This window comes from Microtus ochrogaster, unplaced genomic scaffold (genome assembly GCF_000317375.1).
Source record: "Microtus ochrogaster isolate Prairie Vole_2 unplaced genomic scaffold, MicOch1.0 UNK21, whole genome shotgun sequence".
NCBI lineage: Eukaryota > Metazoa > Chordata > Mammalia > Rodentia > Cricetidae > Microtus > Microtus ochrogaster.
The window spans coordinates 3870302-3879453 of record NW_004949119.1 but is presented as its reverse complement, the minus strand read 5'-3'; the positions used below and the strand labels follow the sequence as shown (position 1 = coordinate 3879453).

Here is a 9152-nt window from a genome sequence, read left to right as displayed (position 1 = left end):
CTCCCTCCCTCCCTCTCTCCCTCACTTCCTTCCTCCTTCACACACTCTCTTTCTCTCTCCCTCCCTCTTTCCCCGCTCTCATTTCCTCCTCCTCCTCCTTTTCCTCCTCCTCATCCTCCTCCTCCTCCTCCTTCCTCTTTCTCTCTCTCTTCCCCTCCCTCCTTCTCATCTCTCTCTTGCTTTCTCCATGACTTCAATCTATAACCCCTTTCCTTTTCTCCCCAATCCCCTCCCTAACCCCTCCCAACACCTCTGATCTCATCCAAAACGAGGCAAAGGGCTCAAATGTTCTTTCTACCCTTTAGCAGAATTCCCATCGGTCTCAGACTGTCAGAGAAAACTTCCATCTCCTGCTTATACTGGCAAAGTCTTAATGACAACAGATTCTTTCAAATAAAGACATGTACAGACAGAAACAATATGTCAGGAGTGACGCTCAAAGGAGTAGAGACACCCACTAAGTGTAGGGTGGGAAAAGATGAATATTCAGGTGAGGACAACATCAGTATTAGAAAATCAGCTGGTGTTTAATGATGGAGTGAAAGATGCCTTCATGGGGCTGCCAGGAACCACGATGACAACAGACCGCGCATTGTCATTTCGCCTCACTTTGGATCACAGCTCTGAAATCAAAGGAGAAAGACAGAGAGGTGCTGGCTTTTAAGCTAGTTAAAAATTTTAGATGACAAAGAGCTGCTGTTTTCAGACATTCTTCTGATAGTCGGAGAGACAGCCTATGACACAGTCTGCCAATCACCGCTAAGTGACTTCACTTCCATCCTAAGGGCCACTGAGTGTTCCCAGAGAGGATGGTTTCCAACCCATTAGGATCAGAGTAGGGACACTGGCAGGATAACAAACCAACATAGGCTACCCAACCCCAATAGATCAATTAAAGAGACAAATTAATAGTGAAAAGGAGAAAAAAGAGACGCACTCAATGTGGCCAATAGGGAAAAGGAACAAGGAGGTCCAGTGATTCCCAAGTCCATCTTTATGGTCCTAAGATGATATTTAGTTTTAAATGGAGAGCCAGAGGTATGCACAGCTAAGCAGTTCTGTTCAAGGAAGAGTTCTGCCTTTCTCCACTTGTCTCATTTCAGGTGGCTCCTGCAGCAGAAACTGACCAGCTGTAACTCTCTTTCAGAGAGACAAGCTCCCTCTGGTTGGCACCAGGTTTCCAGGCTTTTCCTTCTTCTAGCATGAGATTCTGAAGGAAATTACAAATTTCTTGTAACCTACAGGTTGATAGCCAAAGGGAAGGGCACAGGTGACTCTTTGGAAGAGTGTCTTTATCCCAAGGGGCCTGTGAGATGTTGCTCATTTTGAGTCTGATCCCTGTGGCCCACAGCAAAAGGAAGGAAATGATACCCGAGTCATCTTGTGACCCCACATGTGATCTGTGGTAAGCAAGCATCCCCAACACATGTCAAACACGCATATATACACACATACACATGCTAATAATAAATGATATACTTTAAAAAAAAATTAAACGGGGCTAGAGATGTAACTCTGCAGTTAAGGGCACTTTGTGCTCTTCCAGAAGAGCAAGTGCAGTTACTAGGATCCACAGCAGGCGGCTCCTAACAACTGTGACTGTAGTTCTAGACGACCTGACACCCTCAAGCGCATCTCAGTGGGCACTCATCCATGTGTAGCAAATACTCACACATACACAGAGACACAGAAACAAAACTGAAGATTTAAGGTTCAGTTAAATGAAGGAGCTAAGCAGGGTGCTGAGAAGGCGAGGAAACACAGAAAACAACTTCTGCTCTCAATCTGACCTGCGTTCTAGCATAGCATTTACCTTCTAGCACAGTGGTTCTTGACTTTACCAGGAAGCCTCGTGACCCACGGGCTTGTTAAAGCACAGACACAGGCCCCAGCCCATCCCCAGAGCTTCTTACCGAGGCGAGCTGGACCGAGGCCTGGAATTTATGTTTCTAATAAGTTCCCAGGTGATGCTGCCACTGCTGCCATCCTGCTGAGAACCAATGTCCTCGTGAAAACAACACCACAAGGACTAATAGTTGGGAAATTATGAGCGCAATGAGGCAGCCAGGAGTCTCCTTCTCAGTTCAGCCAACAGCCTACCTGTGCTACACAAAGCCCAGCTAAAAGTCACATTCCCCAGGTCCTCCTGCCCCCTGATGACTTAAAATAGGCTGCAGCAGTCCCGCCAAGTGATAAGCCGGTGGGCGTCCAGCCTGCCTGTCCTGTGCTGGTCTTAGGAGATCTATTTCCCTTTGTTCTAGGTCGTGTCAAAGTGTCACAAGCTGCAGCTTCAATCCTGAGTATAATACAAGTTTGCCATAAAAACACAAGCTCAGATTGCCGAAGCCACAGAACGAAGGCTTTTACAATATCAATCCCACCCTTGTAAATTTAATCCAGGGTTATTTGTTACACCCAAATCTCCTTACCGTGATGTATGACTTAGTTACTGGGGTTATCACAGCCGTATCCTAAAGTTGCTTAGTACATAAAACATCTCAGCTAACAATGCAGGGAGGTTAACTCCCCCAGATAACCTGCAATCACAAGGGCTAGTGCAGATGACATCCCTCTGTCGGCTCACGGGAGCTATTGATGGTCCAATCAGTTTGTTTTGAAGGAAAAGAACAACAAAAGGCCAGTAAACTTATTCAGACTGTCAACAGGGGCTATCGGGAATGGGACTTGCAGGTAAGTAATTCTGGGTGTTTTAAGGCTATTATCAAACAGCAATGGTTGAAGGAAGAGACAGCTACTAATAACACAGAAGGCAGCCATCATAAACCACTTTATGGCAGAGCCCCCTTGTCCATAAATCCGGTGACACCCGGAGACAGCTTCAGATTTATAAAACTGCTTGTTAAGCCGGGGCAGTGCTTAATGAGAAGAGATCAGTCTACCTCAAGCCTCACATCCCTGGCTGCAGAGGGCAACTCCAATTTTTCTGACCTTCTCAAGGTGGCTGGAGGGAAAACCCAGGCCTAGAGGTGGTAAGCCGGGAGGTCCTGTTGGCTGTGATATGGAAGGGGATGTTATCAGAATGGTAGGAAACCCAGCAAAGGTACTTAAATACCCACTTGTCCCCATGTGGAGACAGATTTCCTGAAAATGAGAGGCCACCACCCAGAGATTATCAGGGTCCCTCTCTACTCATGTAAAATGGTAGATTTTCTTCAAGGATCCTTTAATGACAAAGCTGAAACTGGAAGGAGGAAGGAACAACTCCACCCTTTTGGTATTATTGAAAAATCAATCTTTTTCTCTGATATCAATGGCATTCTTATTATTACTATTTTTTTATTATTGTTGTTGTTGTTATTGTTATTATTTGCTTAGATGTCAAAGAGAAAGGAAAGGCTTCTCTTGACCTGTCTGCTCCAGAACAATTGTCTGCTCCCCACTAATAGCATGAACCACAGACGGATCCCATGAGTCTCTAGGATCTGCTAGTGGGGTTGGCAGCCATATTTCTTTCACCAAAATAGTTCAAGACTCTCACAGGTTCTCAGGAGAACTGAGACACAGAGTGCTGGGTGGCTTCTCCAAGGCATGTATGGCATTCAATGCTTCTTCATGTTATTTCTTGGCACCTTTTTACTCCCATTAACCAGGAGTTCTGCCTGGTGCCCTGCAGGCAGTCATGGATGCCCTCTCGCTGTTCAGCTTAACAGAATGGAGCAAGGTTTCCAACACAACAATGCAACTTTGCTGTCAATTGGATTACGTCACTCCATTTAATAATACTGGTTATCTCACGCTGGTCAAGAGTGCTGGTCAGCTACTGAAGGTGTTTGAGTAGTAAGAGAAACCACCAAGGTTTGCATGCAGCTTCTTTGAGAGTCCAGAGCTCTTAAAGATTAAGGGGAGACATGTAAAGAAGAGCAGTCATCAGGATGAAAAGTTGGAGGAGGGAATTTGCAGGGCAGAGTAGAGAGAGCTCATGTCTGGAAGTTTGAGCTGCCCTTCTGAGCCTCGGTTTCCCTCTCTGGGCCATGAAAATGGACCTCGGCCTCCTTAAAACACTACTTTGCCTGGAGTCAGTGCTCAAAGCTGACTGACAATAAATGCCTCTGTTAGGTCCCTTCCTGACACAACAGTTTGCCCAATTGCCTTGCATAACTACTCCCTCCTAAATTCAGGGAGAGGAAGACAGCCAGAAACCACCTATGAAGACCAAGACTGATGAACAAACACTGAGCAGGGCAGCTCCAGATGCTCTGAGAGACAACAATGATCTCACGCTAATGAGCAGAGGTGAGCTCACCTACAGCATTAATGAATTGGCCCGCCGACTGGAAAAGGCCAGCTGATTTGGCTCACAGGTCACCAACAGCATGTTTGAAGTCTCTATGCAAACAATACACCCACAGGACTGTCCAAGGCTCTGTATGGAGGGGAACCAGCAATTACTGTGTGGGCTTCTGTCTCTTTGATCTCTGTGTCATGACCTTTGCTTTCTTGTGATCATCAAAGCCAAGATTGCAGATTAGCTGGGGAATGCTAGCTGGGTTATATAAGCCACAGGTTTTACAGCTCCCATTTAGTGGGAAACAGCCATGGGTGGTAGCCCAAGGTGGCCCCAGACGCCACCGGAGGGTCCCTCCCACCTTTCTTTTGGTGGGGTGCTACAGACAGTGGGCAGGCCTCAGGGCTGCTGCCTACCAGGGAACAAAGAAAAGGCATGTATTTTAAATAATTTAAAGTTTTAAGGAATATAGAGAGACCCACTTGGGGGTGTTTGTGTCCCTGAAGGAACAGAAATTGGAAGAAAATGCATACCAGAGCGTGATGCAAAAGAACAGCCCCAAGCCTGAGAGCCCAGATTTCTTATTTGAAAGGTGACATTAAGCATTTATTCTCTGTTGACTTTCAGCCATCAATCTTCCCGAAGAAAAAGAAAAAAAAAGTCAAGAAAGTGATACCATCTAGGGGTCTTGATGGGGTTTGTTTTCTCTGCCAGGTAAAGAATTAGAAGGCAGGAAACCCCTGGAGTGAGACAGAGAGAGGCAGAGGAATCTTACACACAGCGAGCAGGAGCAGACAGAAGGACGGTGGGAGATAGACTTTTATCGGGGTGAAGAGACATAAATACAGCAGGCACACTGGGAAAAAAGACACGGCAGAGGAACTCAGGAAACAGCCTAGGATCTCCTTGAGGACTCATGGTTTTAAGGGTCTGTAAAGGGGGTAATTCTCACCAAGTTCCCTGTTGGTTGGTTTGAACAAAGGCAGGAAGGTTGATAGGTCCATACCTTAGGGCTGAGCATATCCTGACAAGGCTTGAACTTGCCCGTAGGCTGAGAGCCACGTGGTAGGATAAAAGTCTTTGTTTGTAAGCTAACAGACTTTTCTCCGAGGTCAGGAGTATGAGGAAGAAGCTGGCCATCTTGGAATTTCACCGTCTATTATCATCTGGTCATGGCACACTCTCTGTCTGTCTACAGGGAAATCTGTCCATCTCCTAGTCCCTTGAAGAATGAACAAAAAAGACAAACTATTCTGAGCTCCAGGTCTCCCACCCCTGACTGATTATTTTGATTTTGGATGGTATCAAAATCTGCAAGAGGCCTAAGTTCATGTCCATTCAACACTCATTCCATAATGGCAGCACTGTGTCAACACAGGAAAATATAAGTGACTTTAAAGTCCTGTGATAAGGTGACCATCGCCATGTCTCTGCCATAAGCAGTGACAAAGGGCAAAGGGAACCCCAGACATGGTTACACTCCTACCCCAGGAAGTCCAGGGCTCTGTCCAACCACACAGTAGTATGTCTGTGTTCACAGAGGAATGTGAGCCTGTTTTGTTGTGGGAATATATGACAAGAAAAGCCAAGTGGCCACACAGAGGTTAAGAGGAAACCAAAAGGGTGGGCACTGGGGCGTGGGGAGGAAAAGATAGAAGAGACAGCACAAGATACAGAAACCTAGTCACTTCCCACCCCAGGTCTGGTGCTTGGCCACAACACAAACAAAAACTGACCCGAAACCTTTGAAATCAACATCTCCCCTGAGAATGAAACAAGGCATACTTGTTTTGATGGATGGCTGGGTGACATAAATATTACATCACATGACCACAGAGGATGCCAATCAATTGGAAAATTTTTTCAACAGCTCTAAATGAGCCACAGGTTCTTGCTTCTGAATGCACTCCTTTAAGGCTCCCTCTACTGCTTGCATGATTAATAGAAGAAGCATTGTCAGAAAACATACTTAAAGTGAAAACCAGTAAACTGTAGAAACATCACTCACTGTTAAGTCATTTCCTAGCAAAAAGGTCGTATAAATTCACACAGGGACTCCACTAGGATGATCTCTGGAATGGCGGAAAGAAGGTGGACCTCACACTTGGTGGATGGCAGGCAGGAAAAGTGTTTACCCAACTTGGGGAAGGCAGCCACACTGCTTTGTATAAATGCATATGCCACAGGAACTCTGATTTCGAAAGTCATATTGGGAAACCCTATAGTTTCTCAGGGATAAATGAATCACCCCCTGGGCTAAAGAAAGTGGGGCTGCCAAAAGACCACAGAGCTGAGCTGCATCTGGCCTGCACCCCCTTCTTCCAAATGCAGGGCTGACAACTTCTCAAGCCAACAATAAAAAAAAAATTAATAAAAGATTTAAGCACGTTAGAGGACCAACCTAGCATTTCCCCCTCACGATGCAGTGAAGGTGTAACTGGGTAGGAGAGCATTGCTGTCTCTACGGTTCCTGGTTGCTACCTTTTCTTCAAGTTTGAGGAGCCAGCAGTCACTGTGTAGATGACTTATGGGGTTTCAAAGGCAATTGTGGCTAGATGTGATTTGGGCTGTGTGCAAGCTCTAGAATCCAGTCCCTCCTGGCAACACTGTCATAAATACACTAACAAACAGCCTTCCCGGCTCCATCTCTCACGTCCTGCCAGCAACACAGACCTGGGGTGGGAGGACATGCTTAGGAGACTGCCCAGGTGAATCCCTAAGAAGGATTGCTCTTATAGAAAGATAACCTCTGCAAAAACTGTGCCGAATGACTGAGACTTGGAGTGAGTCTGGATGAGAGCTGTTGCTTGCTAACTGATCTGTACCAAAAGGGCAGTGGAACGCATGGGACTCAAAGATCCCTGTGACAACTTAGAAATGCACAGTTCTAAGCAGAGCAAGTAATTCCAAACATCTCCAGTATAGTCCCCAGCCAGTTGTCCGTGTTAAATATGACTTTAGGTTTGTACTGGGCTTCAGAAGACAAGGACCTCTGCCTTACTCCCTGACAACTGTTCTCTCAATGTGGGCAAGTCTACAGCAGTGAGAGGGATGTGTATGTGGGTGCGCAACATGTGAGACGGTAAACCCAACATGGATTTGCTGCCAGAAGATTCACAGACTCTGGGCTGACACAGAGTCATTAAGGACCTCTGACCTAGACAGTCACCCCGGCTTTAGAGGTCTTTCTGTCAAAATGGAACTCCATATTAGGCTTTCTATTCTCACTGCTTGTACGGTGGAGCTTAGTATTCTTTGTCAACCTGACCAGTTCCAAAATCAACAATGAAGAATTTGCTCTTCTCCTCATTTATACCCCTCAAAGCCCTATATCTGAGACCAAACAGAACAAGGCAGAAACAGAAAATTCCTCCCACTTGCTCTCCCCTTCTAAGAAAAGAAAACAACTTCTCTACGCTTGTATTCACATGCTATGTTTGGTTGCATGAATAAATAAATGAACATATATGTGAATGTGAGTATACACACATAGATGTAGATAACACACACACACACACACATATATAGGAACAAAAACATAAAGAAAAACATCAGAAAGTAAAGAAGAACGTTTCAAACAATGGTTTATGAAACATACTTATTAGATAAACTATTTTGGATTTGACCTCCCAAAATACATTTTAAAATTTCCTCCAAGATATGGAAGAAATCTAGGTACCTACTAAAAGACGAAAGGATAAAGAATATATATTTACAGACAACAGAGAATTTATTCATAGTGAAGAACAAAATCATGTTGTGTGCAAGAAAATGTATAGAACTAAAGGGCATTACATAGAGTAAAGAAGTCTCATGTGCTTTATCTTACATGTGGAATCTAGGATTAAATAAAACAACAAAAATACAGTCTCAAGTAGTGGTGATACCACAGCAGAAAGGGAAGTGGACAGGAGGGAGCCGGGAGATGCTCGGTACAAAGGAAGTCATGAGAGTCTGATACTATTAAAGAACAGTAGATATATAGTATATATGAAAATATAACAAAGAATCTCATTAATGTGACAATTAATATGTACTGAGAATTATAGTAAAAAGACCAATGCAATTCTAAAAAACCGGTGGTAAAAAAAGGTACTGTGTTTAAAGTGACCCCTTCACACATCTTGTATCAGACAACTTTATGATTAAAAGTTGAAAACAAAGTTATAGAAATCAATTAAACTTCTAAGCAATTAAACAACTCAAAGTGAGAAATGAGCAATGTGTTCTGGCCAGATGGCAACTGGATTTCTCCTATCAATAGTCACACTCAAATCTAGAATAGCATACCATGATTGGAAATTTCTATAGTGGAGAAAGACCTTCAAGAACAATTTTTCTTTCAAGCAGGGTTCTTATTTGTTCTGAGTCAGTATAAGAATATACTCAAAGGTCTACAAAATTAATCATGAAACTTTGAAATGAACTAAAGTAAAAAGTTCTTCTTTACAGAAGTGCACCTGAATCCCCACTTTACGTTACTTATGTTTCTGGGTTGGGCTTTTTCTTCCTTTTTTAAAATTCTTTTTCCAAATCCATAATGACTTTCAGTGTTACAATTTTGCCCTGATACACAGTGATTATTCCTGCTACATTTCTTTGTAGGTCACCAGATTTTTACATAAAGCACAGTAGAACAAGTCCTTCTCAAACTATTGTCCTCTTTTCCCAGCCTTTCTGGGCTGTTTCCCAAGAGCTTGTAACTTGTAAAACCTAAAATGTATATGAACTAGCCCATGATGAGAACTATTTCTCAGTCCCTGATCTCAGCTCTCATAAACCCAACAAAGAAAGAAAATGACTCTGTCCTTGAAAGGCAACAGTTTAACACAATCTCCGGATGTCCGTGGGTACTTACAAACATTAACACAATCTCCGGATGTCCGTGGGTACTTACAAACATTAA

At 44.0% G+C, this 9152-nt stretch overlaps 1 protein-coding gene across 1 annotated transcript in view; it reads right to left on the bottom strand.

The window, feature by feature from the left end:
- Positions 1-9152, bottom strand: part of Lrmda (leucine rich melanocyte differentiation associated) — a 1015195-nt gene that overhangs the window by 419303 nt on the left and 586740 nt on the right. The window lies entirely within an intron of this gene.